At 43.7% G+C, this 13,489-nt stretch overlaps 1 protein-coding gene across 1 annotated transcript in view; it reads left to right on the top strand.

Annotated features, from left to right (window-relative positions):
- ANKH (ANKH inorganic pyrophosphate transport regulator) overlaps nt 1-13,489 on the top strand; it is a 1,474,332-nt gene that overhangs the window by 295,741 nt on the left and 1,165,102 nt on the right. The window lies entirely within an intron of this gene.

Genomic DNA, 13,489 nt, shown 5'->3' with positions numbered 1-13,489 from the left:
CACTGTTTGTCACCCTGCAGAATGTTACATCCTGAAACTGTCTTACTGAGGTTAGAACTCAGTTTCAAAGAAGTATTTGTTGTGCACTTTCATAGGCATTTTAACAAGCCATCTGCTCGCAGAACTGTCACTGTAAATAAGTGGAAAGAATAATTTGTAATTTCTAAGCTGTGTCATATAATCCAAACTTGATTCTAAAAGAAAGAAACTTGAGACTGAAACAATATAATCAGGTCTTCAATCCCCATGATGGCTATTTTGTGGTGTAAGAAGATACTTTCAATTGATTCTTATGGATGAGTACTATATAGATGAGTACTAATATAGAATATCACAAGATGATGAAAAAAAAAAAAAAATATATATATATATATATATATATATATGTAATGTATATATATTTTGGTTTTAATGTTGAGTTTTCCTTTAAGCTCTATGGTGACTCATAGCAATTTATCACCTGTGGCTCTTCATTGTGAGAGAGAGAGAGACTACAGTCTATTAAATGATATGTTCCCTTACAGGTATGACTTCTGTTGTAGGATCTAAATTCTGGGATGGTTTGCTATTCCACAGAGCAGATGCTGCTTCTGCAGGAGATTAAGACAAGGGTTTGTCTTCATTTGTTTTTTGTTTCAGACATGGTAAAAAAATAAATATAAGAGCATGGACACATTAATGGCAGCAAGTAGTAAGATGGCTACATTTCTAGCCCTATAAGGTCTGTTTGTGGCAACAGTGTCCAGGACATAGTGGCTGTCCCTGGAGGAGTGGTTTCAGCCCAGAAATTAGTAGTTTATTGGCCATTTTGGGCTAATTTCTCCCTCTTTCATTTCCCTGCTATAAAATCTGCATTTGCAATGTTTTTGCAGTTGCATACAGCTCAGCAAGCTCCTGCCTGGTGCCGTGCAGAGTTCTACAGCAGCAGAGAGACAAGAGAGAGACTTTGAGTGATTAAGTATAATTTTTCTGCAATTTCGTGCTGCCTTTAGCTAATTCCGCCTAAAACGTCGATTTTTTTTTAGAGTTTCTGTGATTTAAAAAGCTTGTTTCAGCTACATATTGTACTTATTTTACTGCATGCACTTTAACAGTCGTTTTTGTGTTTACATTACCTGTTTAACTGTTGTAGGCTACACACTCAAGTGTGACGGCCATTTCTGTGCATTTAAAGTGTTTGTATCTGCTTTATTTTCTGAAGAAAATAAAACTGTTTTTCCGCCTTTCTAAGCTAGTATAGTCCAGTTTTCAGGTTAGTGCTGAATTCAGGGCTTATTACAAGTTTGTGTTTGCCCATACCTTACTTGGATAGAAAAGTTTCTCTGTTCACCTGTGAGAGAGGGGAGCTTTGAGCAGCCTATCTGCCCCTGGAGGAGTCATTCCAGCCCAAAAATTAGTAGTTTATTGGTCATTTTGGGCTAATTGCTATCTCTTTCATTTCCCTTCTATAAAACCCGCATTTGCACGTTTTGCATGCCGGGCAGCGCCAGTTAGCTAGGGTATAATTATTCCCAGCTCCACAAAGTGTACTCTTCAATTTTTCCCTTGGAACTAGACAAATGTTCAACTTAAGCACTCAAATCATTCACTTTTCAGCCCGTTACTTGCTCAAAATTCATAGCAAGCACTAATAAACATTAGCACTAGACCCCCCTATACTGTAGAGAAGCACAAGGCTCACTATTCAACCTTACTAGCCAATCAGTAAAACAGTTCACTGTGCCTATCCAAGCATGTCCAAAGGGCAGTTTCAGGTGTACTCTCCGGTCCAACTGGTGAATCTGGGCATGTTGAGGCAATGTTACAACTGCCTCATGTACACAGATAACCCTCTCCTCCTTCCACCAAACACTTATACATGCAAGAGATGCAATTATACAGCCAAACTGGAGGCTAAGCTCTCTCAGCCCAAGACTGGACCAGGCAGTCAAGAGGAGAAGGCAATTACTTGCATCACATCACCAGTCTCACATAGATCTATGAAACCAGCACTGGCAAAAAACACACATAAATACATGAAAACATACTCTGAGGCTCTAAATAGAAATCTGCAAAAGCAACAGAGACCTCCAAAGCAGACACCCAAGCATCCTCCACCCCCAACACAAACCATGAAGCACATACTTTACAAAACCAGTGTGCCACACAATCACAGCCCTTAAGGCAAAATAACATACCCAACATACTAATAATAGGTGACTCTATAGTCAGGCACACTGATGTCCCACTCAGTAGGCTGAACAAGGAGAAGGTTACTGTTAGCTGCCTGTCGGGTGCCAGGATCTGCCACATAACACAAGCACTCCGGTCACTCCAGAACAAGTACAAATATGACTCTGTAATTGTCCATGTTGGTGTGAATGACCTGAGCCGTACCTCCCTGGACTACATGAAAAGAGACATGGAAGAGCTCTCTGATCACGTAGCCCAGGCCGGTATGACCATGACCTTGAGTAGCATCCTTCCAACACCAAGAATGATACCACGGTATAGAGACAAAATTATCAATTTCAACAATTGGCTAAGCTTCTGGTGTCATTCAAAGGAGATTCAGTGTCTGTCAGCCTGGGATGGCATGCTCGACAAGCCATGCTGCTTCGCTAGAGACGGTTTGCACCTGTCATCCTTAGGCTTTCGAATGCTGGCCAAGGCTCATCCTTAGGCTTTCGAATGCTGGCCAAGGCTCTTGCCTGGTGCCGTGCAGAGTTCTACAGCAGCAGAGAGACAAAAGAGAGACTTTGGAGTGATTAAGTATAATTTTTCTGCATTTTCGTGCTGCCTTTAGCTAATTCCACCTATCCTAGGCAAAGCTCAAAAGACAAATCCACCGCCGTAAATAGCACAAGTAACAAAAAACTGAGGGTAATGATGTTCTTCATCTCACATTGCTGCAGTCCTAACACTTGGGTAGTCCGCTGTCCCTCGGTCGGCCCGAATATCAGAGTATAAGGCTGACGTCGGTCAAGGCGCATTTGACTGACATCAGAACGTCAGGGTACAAATGCGCATGACCGACGTCATATCCTCAGTCTTTTTTGCCGCATGGTCCGATGCAGAAGCAGTGTTGCAAGTGCCGTTCGGCGTTCTGAAATTTTTCATCGAGTTTCAGACCGTCAGAGTTGGTTAAGTACCCCGTTGGGGAATATTTTGGTTTTTTCTTGCCTCAGCGGTTTAACGGATGTCAGAAAAAGTGAATAACTGTATTTCTTGTGGGAAACAGATACCGCATAGGGATTACCATAATTTGTGTATACCTTGTTTAGGCCCTGAGCACGACGTTGTTGGATGCCGCTTTTGTGCTAGGTTTAATAAACGCACTATAAAGCGGAGGTTGGATTGTGCTAGGTTGGTCTTTGGGAAGCGGTGTAATTACAAAATGCCGTCGGATGCTCCGGCGGCTTCTAAGAAGCGCAAGGACAAGGCAGGTAAACCTAGGTTAGAGGAGTCGTCCAACCGGACGCCAGTTCTTTAGAGGAGCCAGTGGAACCGGTGGTTCCGAGGAAGGACCCTCTGGAGTCCCAGAAAGAACCTTTGATTTTACAGGATGTGGCCTCCCAGGAGGCAGGGCAGGCTGTAGGGGCTTCACAAGTAACTGTACTCCCTCCCTTCCTAAGGGGTCTAGGCCTCTTTCTGCTTCCAAGGCTTCTCCTAGAGGCAGGTCTAGTTTAGCTTCTGTGGGTGTCCCCAGTTCTTCAGGTGCTGTGCCCAAGAAGCACATGCTCAAAATGGCAGAGGATTTAATTACTTTAATTAGAGGCTCTATGCCCCCTCCTGAAAAGAGGCCTAGGATGGAACCTGTGTTGGGGATTATGAGCAGGCTTCGGATGTGTCTGAGTCTTCGGCTGAAGACTTGCAGGAGTATTCTCATTATTCTGATTCTGATGTGGATGATTCTACTCCTTCTGCTTCTCCTCCTGAGGATTTTTCTTTTCAGAGACCCTTCACTCCATGAGAGAGCATTTTAAATGGGAAGGTCAGGATTTCTCTGATTCCAGGAAAAGGCTTAGGGAATTTTGTTTTACCCCAGCATAGGCCTTTAGCTATTCCTCCTGTTTTGAATGTGGTGGAAGATGTGTTTGCAGAGGCTTCTCTTAATCCTGACTCTTTGCCTCCTGCTCCTGTTAAGCCAGATAGGTATTACAGGGTGCCTGAAGCTAATAAGTATCTTTTTAAGAGTCCTAGGGCAGACCCAGAAACTGTTAGCCAGGGGCCTAAGGGTGTTAAGGCTTCTGTTGTCAAGAATCCGGTTCCTGCAGATAAAGAGGCCAGGGCCGTGGATAGATGGGGAAAGAAAGTTTATACTTCTTCCACTTTAGCCATGAGAGCTTTGAATTGCCAGTTTCACATGTTGAAATATCAAAATTATCTCCTTTCTCAGTTGAAATCTAAGGTTGATGCTCTGGAAGGTATTGACTGTAAAGAGTTACAAGATTTAGTGCATGTTTCTGAACAGGTGGGTAAGCATTCTTTGCAATGTGGTTTTGATGCTGTACAGGCCTCGTCTAGGGTGGCTGCCATTGTTCGAGTTCTTCGCAGGCATGCCTGGCTGAGGGATCAAAATTTATCTGACCATGTGAAAACTAGAATTTTGGATGCCCCTTTGCAATCTGATGTCCTGTTTGGTTCTCCTGTTGAGGCAGTTTTAAAGAAAATGGAAGACAAGGCTAAGTCTATGCAGACTGTTAAAGATTTTTTGCAGGTTCAGCCTCCAAAGTTTAGTAGAAATTGGCCTACTAAAGGGTGGACGATCCTTCTTATGATTCCCAGTCTAGGGGTAGATCTAGACGTGGCAGGGGCAGAGGTCAGGGCTCTTTCAGGCCTAGAACAGGGAGTTCTCCTGCACAGTCTACAAGTGAGGGCAGGGTCAGTCCTTTCGTAAGCAGACCCAATGACCTACCTTTTCAGCTGCCAGATTCTTCTCGCCTGGCAGCACCTTTGGGAGGAAGGTTGGCACTTTTCAAAGAAAATTGGAGTTTGATTACCCAAGACAAATGGGTACTGGATATCATACATCACGGTTACAGGTTTTATTTCCATACCTTGCCTCCTTTCAAAGGCATGCCAGACATTCCTCCTCAACAAAGAATAGAGGCTCACAAGCAAATTTCACTGTTACTCCAAATAGGGGCCATACAGCCGGTTCCTATGCCAGAAAGGGGCCTAGGATTTTATTCTCGCCTGTTCCTAGTCCCAAAGAAGGGGAACACGTGGAGACCAATTTTGGATTTATCTGTCCTCAATACTTATCTGGACATTCCCAAGTTCAAAATGTTGACGTTGCAGCAGCTTTTACCTCTGCTGGGCAAAAATCATTGGATGGTAACTTTGGATCTCAAGGAGGCTTACCTTCATGTTCCTATCAGACTAAAGTGCAGGAAGTATCTGCGTTTTGGAGCTGGGACTTCTCACTATCAGTTCTCTGCATTGCCCTTTGGCTTATCTACTGCGCCCAGAGTGTTCACGAAAGTTCTGGCTCCAGTGATAGCTTTCTTCAGGCTAAAAGGAATACAGATCTATCCTTATTTGGACGACTGCCTGATTCTGGCTCAAGGAAGGGAAGAGCTTCTTCATCATTTGGAATATGTGATAGCAGTGCTAAGATGCCTGGGGTATTCTGTGAACGAAATAAAGTCCAGTCTAGTACCCTCTCAAGACATGTGCTTTCTGGGTGTGAGACTGAATACAGCATCCCAGATGGCCTTTTTAACCCCGGACAAACAAAAGAATCTATCCCTTTATTTTCTTCAGCTATCTCATCAGTCCGGGCTGACTGCAAGGACAGTCCTTCAAGCCTTAGGGTTCATGACATCTTGTATTCTGGTGCTTCCCAATGCCAAACTGCATATGAGGAAGCTACAATGGTATCTCAAAAATGTATGGACACAGCACTGCCAGGATCTGGACACTGTCATTCAAATAATTCCTTGCATTCAAAAGGAATTTTTATGGTGGGCTCAGGAATGTCACCTAAACAAGGGACTCTCTGTGACCCGGCCAGAGGCGAGTCAGATTTTAACAACAGATGCCTCAGACATAGCTTGGGGAGCTCATCTAAATGGAAAGTGGATACAAGACAAGTGGCCTGCCAGACTACAACATCTGCATATCAACATGAAGGAGATGTTAGCAGTCCAGTTTGCATTAATAGCTTTCAAGGATTTACTTCTTCCAGGGCAGGTGTTGATTCTAACAGACAACACAACTGTCATGTGGTACATCAACAAGCAAGGGGGAACACATTCTTATCCTCTATGCAGGCAAGCAATGATTTTGTGGGAGACTGCTCTCAGTTTACAACTAAATCTTCAGGCAAGGTTTCTGCCGGAGCACAGAACTCCTTAGCAGACGTGTTAAGCAGACAAATCATGGATCCCCACGAGTGGAAACTGGATCTTCATGTATTTCAGAAATTGACAGTGTCCTGGGGAACTCCAGACATAGATCTGTTCGCTTCTCCTCTAAACCACCAGCTGCCAAGGTTTTGCACAAAGGTTTCATCCCACAGCTTGGAAAGTGGATGCTCTTTCTTTCAGTTGGAAAATCTTCATGTGTATGCCTTTCCACCTCTGCCTCTCCTCCCAAAGGTACTTCTGAAGGTCAGACAGGACAAGCCAAGGATGATTTTGATAGCTCCAGATTGGCCTCGACAGCACTGGTACCCACTTCTGAGAAGTCTAGTACGGAAGCCTCCATGGCCTTTGCCTTTGATTCCACATCTGTTGTCCCAGGAGGACAGTCATTTGATCAATGTCAAACTTCACTCTCTTCACCTAACAGCATGGCATATTCTGTTTTAAAACATAAAGGGTCTCAACTTCCACAACAAGTTTTGAATGTGATTTTGGAAGCCAGAAGGCCTAGTACAAGGAAAGTGTACGCAGATAAATGGAAGAGATTTTTATTTTGGAGTGCAGCTAAGGATTTGGATGTTTCTGAGCCTGATTTAAGTGTGGCTCTGCAATATCTTACTGAGTTATTGGACAAAGGTTTGTCCTTCTCTTCTATTAAGATTCATGCTGCAGCAATTTCAGCTCACTACGATTGTGACTCTCCTTTGTTTTCTCATCCTTTATTCAAGCAATTTCTTAGAGGGGCAAAGAATATAAGACCCCCAAAGAGCTCCTACTCCTGCTTGGGATCTCAATTTTGTGTTGGAGAAACTCACTCTACAACCTTTTGAGCCTGCAGCTACTGCTGAGTTGAAATATTTGTCATGGAAAACTGCTTTTTGTTGGCCATTACCTCTGCAAGAAGGGTTTCTGAATTGCAGGCCCTTATGGCAGTTGAGCCTTTCTTAATTTTCCACAAGGATAGGGTATCTTTATACTAATCCTTCCTTTATGCCTAAAGTGGTTTCTAGTGTGGCTTTAAACCAAACTATTCATTTGCCTACTTTTTATGCAAATCCCCAAACTAAAGGGGAAAAGATTTTGCACACTTTAGATGTACACAGGCAGTTGCGATATTATTTGGACAGAACTAAAGGGTTCAGACAATCTCAGCAGTTATTAGTTTCTTTTGCTTTGTGCTCTCAGGGCAAGCCCGTGTCAAAACAAACTATTTCTAAGTGGATAGGATTTTGCATTGCTTTCTGTTATTCCCATCATGGCAAACAGATTCCAGCTGGGATTAGACCTCATTCCACTAGGGCTGCTGCCACTTCAACAGCTTTTTGGGGGGTGGCTACTAAGGATATTTTGGAGGCAGCCACTTGGAGTTCAGTGCATACCTTCTCTAGGCATTACCACCTTCCATTGTATTCTAAATCCAGGGCTGGTTTTGCCACTGCAGTGTTGCAGGGCATTTTGGCAGCTCCTGCTTCATTATAATTTAGCCATCCTCCCTTACCTCTGCTTTGGGATTCTACCCAAGTGTTAGGACTGCAGCAATGCGAGATGAAGAACATAGTACAGTTTTGTACCTACCATAAATGTAGATGTTCGAAGATCCACATTGCTGCAGTCCAATTTACCCTCCCTCCTTCCCCTCTGCTGTTTGAGGTGGTTGTGTGGGTTGGGTTATCCATCTCAGGTACATGGCATTTTGTATATATTGTATATATTATACATATTTTTGGTGTTAGGCTAGTTGGTTGTTTAGTTGTGGTCTTTGGGTTTTGACCTTTCTTTTTAGGGTCTTCTGACATCTGGGGCAAGAAAAGACTGAGGATATGACGTCAGTCATGCGCATTTGTACCCTGACGTTCTGATGTCAGTCAAATGCGCCTTGACCGACGTCAGCCTTATACTCTGATATTCGGGCCGACCGAGGGACAGCGGACTACCCAAGTGTTAGGACTGCAGCAATGTGGATCTTCGAACATCTACATTTATGGTAGGTACAAAACTGTACTTTATCAGTGCCAGAAGTCTAAACCTCAAAATGCACGCACTCGAGGCACTCCTCTGTGTGGAGAAAATCAATATATGTACAGTAACAGAAACCTGGTTTAAGGCTCCAGAGAGCACCCCAGCACTACCAGGCTACAACTCATACCATACATGTCAGCCACAAAACCTGGACCGAAATACAAAAGGCAGGGGCGTATCCATATTCATCAAGGATACCCACACCTCCAGGTTAGTGGCACAGCACAATGCTTCAGAGATCATCCACGCGCAATTAACATCGGGCAAAACTGCAATTCAGATTGTAGCTTGCTGCAGATCACCCACCATGTCCCAGGACCCCCATTCTGCATTTCTGGAAACACTGGAAAACATAAAGGTCCCACCAAACATCCTGATATTGGGTGATTTCAATTACCCAAACATTAACTGGGAGAACTACTCGAGTACTAACTCCCTTGCCCAACATTTCCTAGAATTTATAAACTCAAACTCTTTGGATTAACTGGTTAACACCCCAACCAGAGGTGACAACATATTGGACCTGGTCATCACCAACATGGGTGACTGGTGTTCCACACCGGAGGTCAACCCCTCACTGGTTAGATCTGACCATAAACTAATCAATCTGGATATCCACATTCCACCCCCACTCCCGGTCAAAGAAACCACCATGAAAAACTTTTCAAAAGCAAACTTCACGTTACTTAAGACCGAGGTGGAAAGTTTAAAAGCCCCCATGCTAAAGGATAACGCTGCACAAGCTGCAAAATTCTTTACTAATGCACTCTACGGGCACCTACAAGAATACATGGATTGTGCTATCCCAAGCAAAACCCAAGATTCACTCCTCCAAGAAAAGGAAACCAGTTTGGTGGACCCCTGCCATAAACAAGCTGTACAATAGAAGGAGGGAACTATTACAGAAAAGAGTAAAATCCTAAGAAGGGAAGATATCCCTGATCAGTATCAGCAAGAAACAGCGATCCCTCATAAAATCATCCAAGGCTAGCTTCGAAAGAAAAATTGCCATGGACTCCAAGGATAACCACAAGGCATTCTTTAGCTATGTCAAGAATCTAAGTGGCAAGTCTCAGATCTGCTCGGAGTTGGTGCAGAATGACACAAAATACACTGAACTGACCAAAATCGCCAGCATCCTGGCAGACAGGTTCAGTGCAAACTTCACCCCCCTCTCACCCCCAAACGGGCCCATAACCATACCAGAAGAATGTAGTGCCCCTGAAATCACAGACACTCAAGTTAAAATAGCCCTCTCCAAAGCCAAAAACACAGCATCAGTGGGACCAGATGGTGTCCCAGGCTGCATCCTACACGAGCTCAAAGATGAACTTAACCCCTCATCTAAACACACTGTTCAAACTCAGCCTCTCCACAGGCTATGTACCCATAGACTGGTGCACAGCAATGGTTATTCCGCTCCACAAAGGAGGAGCCACAACAGACCCCAGGAACTATCACCCTATAAGCCTGACTAGCTTGGTCTGCAAGGCTATGGAGTGCATCATCATGGATCTCATTAACAGAGACATTGGGAACCTCCAAACATTGGACTCTACCCAGGTGGGCTTTGTTAAAGGCAGATCATGCCTCCTAAACCTGGTGGACTTCTTTGAGACAGTTACTAAGGCTATAGATGACGGAAAGGTGGTCCACACAGCCTACGTAGACCTCACAAAAGCCTTCGACACCATTCCTCATTCTGGTATTATAGACAAGCTCACCAGCCTGAACATAAACCCCTATGTCACGAGATGGGTTGCAAACTGGCTCACTGTCGGAACCCACATGGTAAGAGTTGCGGGAGCTAGGTCTGACTCTAAACCAGTTACAAATGGTGTTCCCCAGGGCTCAGTCCTAAGACCCTTCCTGTTCAGCATATACTTCTCAGAGGTACAGGCAAACCCAAGAGGTCCATGGCTGATCAAGTTCGCAGACGGCTGTAAGCTAGGGGCTATAATTGACTCTCCAGCTGACACAGACATCATCCAAAAGGGTCTCACTGAGACAGATACCTGGTGTCAAAACCATGGCCTCAAGCTAAATGCCAAAAAGTGCATAGTCATCCCTTTGGAAAAAAACAAAGTACCCACAAACTACCACATAGGTGGTAACCCCCTAAATATGGAAGACGTAATAAGGGATCTGGGGACACCCAGGTAGCTAGTAATCTCTCCTTTGATAATCACATTGCCAAAGTGGTTAGAAAATCCTTCGATATGGCCCACCTGATCACAAAAGGGTTTGCATCCAGATCAAAAGAGGTCATTGTGCCCCTCTACGCATCACTCATCAGACCCATCATAGAGTACAATGCCCCATTTGGGATGTACCTTACAAGACACCTGCAACAGCTGGAAAGAACACAGAAGTACCTCACCAAGAGGATCACTGGCCTCAAACAGATGCCCTATGCAGCTCGCCTGAAGAAACTCCAGCTGTACTCGGTTTCATACTATCTACTCAGAGGTGATCAATGCCTGACATACAAGGTCATGTCCAACCCAGAATTGATGGACATGCTCCACCTAAAGAAAACCATATCCTCTCGAGCCACACGCTCTAGGGATCTAAACCTCACCACAACAATAACAGGACGTGCTGGAGGGATAGATTCATGTCCCAGAGACTTCCCTTGCTCTGGAACACGATTCCAATCTACATTAGGCAGAGCTCTTCACTAACACTCTTCAAAAGAAACTTTGACGAGTGGATGAGAAACAGAAAGTTTATTCCGGGGATCACTTCAATGGTTCTGCTGGACAGAGGCACAGGGAACTAATCTAAGGGGGCGGTAAAAGCCAACACATTCCGGCTAGGCTTATAAATGCCTTCGGGCAGATAGCCTAGTACCCACCTATGAACCTTAATTCAATGACCAGCCATATAAGATTAATTTCATGCAGTGCTTCAGCTACCCACGAGGTTAGAGAATGTTTGGTCGCCAATAAGTATGATGTTAGTGATCTAACTGCAGTGCAGAATCGGAGTTCTGAGGTGTCATGCTTGGAAGAGGAGGGCAGCTAAGAAAGAGAAATTACTTGATATGCCCTCCTAGGATGCTTTCTGCTGGCGACCAGATTGGTCCTCATTTTTCAGTAGTTTCGGATTTTGGAAATGTGGTGCATGCTAGTTCCATTCTGATAAAGGGGACAGTGTAATCCCCTCTATGTTCTGGGCATCTTTTATTTCATTTATCCTATATGGTGCATGTATAATCATTCCTTCAGTGACATGGTGTTCCCAGTCATGACTCTGAGATGCCCAGAATGTCAGATGAGCTCATATCAAGTTAAGGATAATTGACTGGGCTTAAAATGGCTCGCAAGGGCAGTTAGCTTAGTACTAATCTATGAACCTATAATAATCTAAATGTTTATGTCATCAAGTTTGATGGAGATGGAAGCAGCACTGAGGTGCTCTGTTTTAAGTTCCTCATCTGTGTGGGTTGGTGAGGCAAGCTGATTAGCTTAAGCACGGCTGTTAGAGGCAGGGTCAGGGTTGAGTTCAGTATTCCCTAAACATATCTATCTTCAGGATCCATAGATAATAGCACAGTGGCACAGACCACAAATGTTAATGATAGCACATCCTGGACTGTACATGTCCCAGAATAAATCAGTGGCAGATCTGCAGCTCCAGTGAGGGTCTCTGACCAAGACGTTTACATGGGGAGTTTGCACTGGGAAGAAAATGTGAAAACATTTTCCATCAAGAAGGAGCCCAATTCTACTTGTCTGCAAACACAAAAAGGCCAAATTAAAGGCCCTGAAGGTAGCATAGTCCCAAGAGAGAGAAAGAAAAACGGATCACAATTTGTAAACAATAAACATGTACACTTTTTAAAATAATTTATGTATTGAGATATGATAAAATTAAAACAAAAAAAGTAGCTTGTTTATGTGGGTTTATTTATTAAATGACACATTTTGCTAAATTATCTATTTTCCTAGTTGTATAAATATTATTTCTCGCTTATTGGCCTAAGCCTGTCAATTTCTGGAGTATTTTTGCCAATATTAAAACAGTTTGCTGTCAGAAACATGTAGTTTCCAAGGTGGAGAATGGAGCTGTGCTTAAGCGACATACTTTGGCTTACAGTTCCCCAAATTGTGCCTGTGACTCAGTAAACAAAAGGAGCCATAGGAATGGTTAAGAGCCAATTGCCCATCACAGTAGATTAAAAAACATAAGGGGTCTCTGAGGCATGTGTGTTTGGGCAGGCACACATGCTGTTCTTGAAGTATGGTGCAATTAGGTGAGCATTTATGGAGATGATTTTGCTACTTGTGTATCTCTGCTACCTTTAAACTAAAACAAAAAAAAAACAAAAAAATCTTGCTTTTTTCCCACTTTCTGAAATTTAAGAAAGTTCAGTTACAGATTTGCTGTTCTGAACTGTTTGTAAGTTTCTTGGAGGCCAGTGCTTGCTTGGGCTAAAGGGAAGTCTCTGTTCACCAGTGGCAGTGGTTAACACTGAGCAGCCTGCCTGTCCCTGTAGGAGTGGTTACTGGCTAGAAGCTGTAGTTTTATTGGCCATTTTGGGTCAATTCCAAACTCTTTGATCTGTCTCTCTCAAAACCCTGCAGCTCTCTTTTTGCGCGGTCTTGCACACAGAGCAGCGTCGCTTAAACTATTCCCGGCTCCACAAAGTCTGCTCTTCACTTTTTCCCTTAGAACTGCTCTAAATCTCAAAATAAGCACTCTATTTTCATTCTAAAGCCCTGCACTTGCTCGTACAAGTAATCTCATAGGTAAACACTAATAAACTTAAGAACTACATCCTCTTATACTCCTTTTAAGCACTTGCTCCCTATTGGTTCTTTCTAATCGGTCAATAAGTAGTTCCCTATATTATTCAGGCATGTCCAAAGGTCAGTTTCGGGTTTACTCTTCAGTCCAGCTGGTGAATCTGGGAATCTTGAGGCAATGTTACAACTGCCTTATGTATACAGACCACCCTCTCCTCCTCCCAACAAGCTCCAATATATGTGAGAGATGCAACTATATAGCCAAACTGGAGGCTAAGCTCTCTCAACCCAGTACTGGCACAGCCTGTCAGGAGGAGAAGGTAACCACACAAACCACAAATCCAGTCTCACATAGACCTATCGCATCAG

This window comes from Protopterus annectens, chromosome 3.part0 (assembly GCF_019279795.1).
Source record: "Protopterus annectens isolate FY-2018-M chromosome 3.part0, PAN1.0, whole genome shotgun sequence".
In the NCBI taxonomy this organism is placed as follows: domain Eukaryota; kingdom Metazoa; phylum Chordata; order Ceratodontiformes; family Protopteridae; genus Protopterus; species Protopterus annectens.
This window is presented reverse-complemented; position numbering and strand designations above follow the sequence as displayed.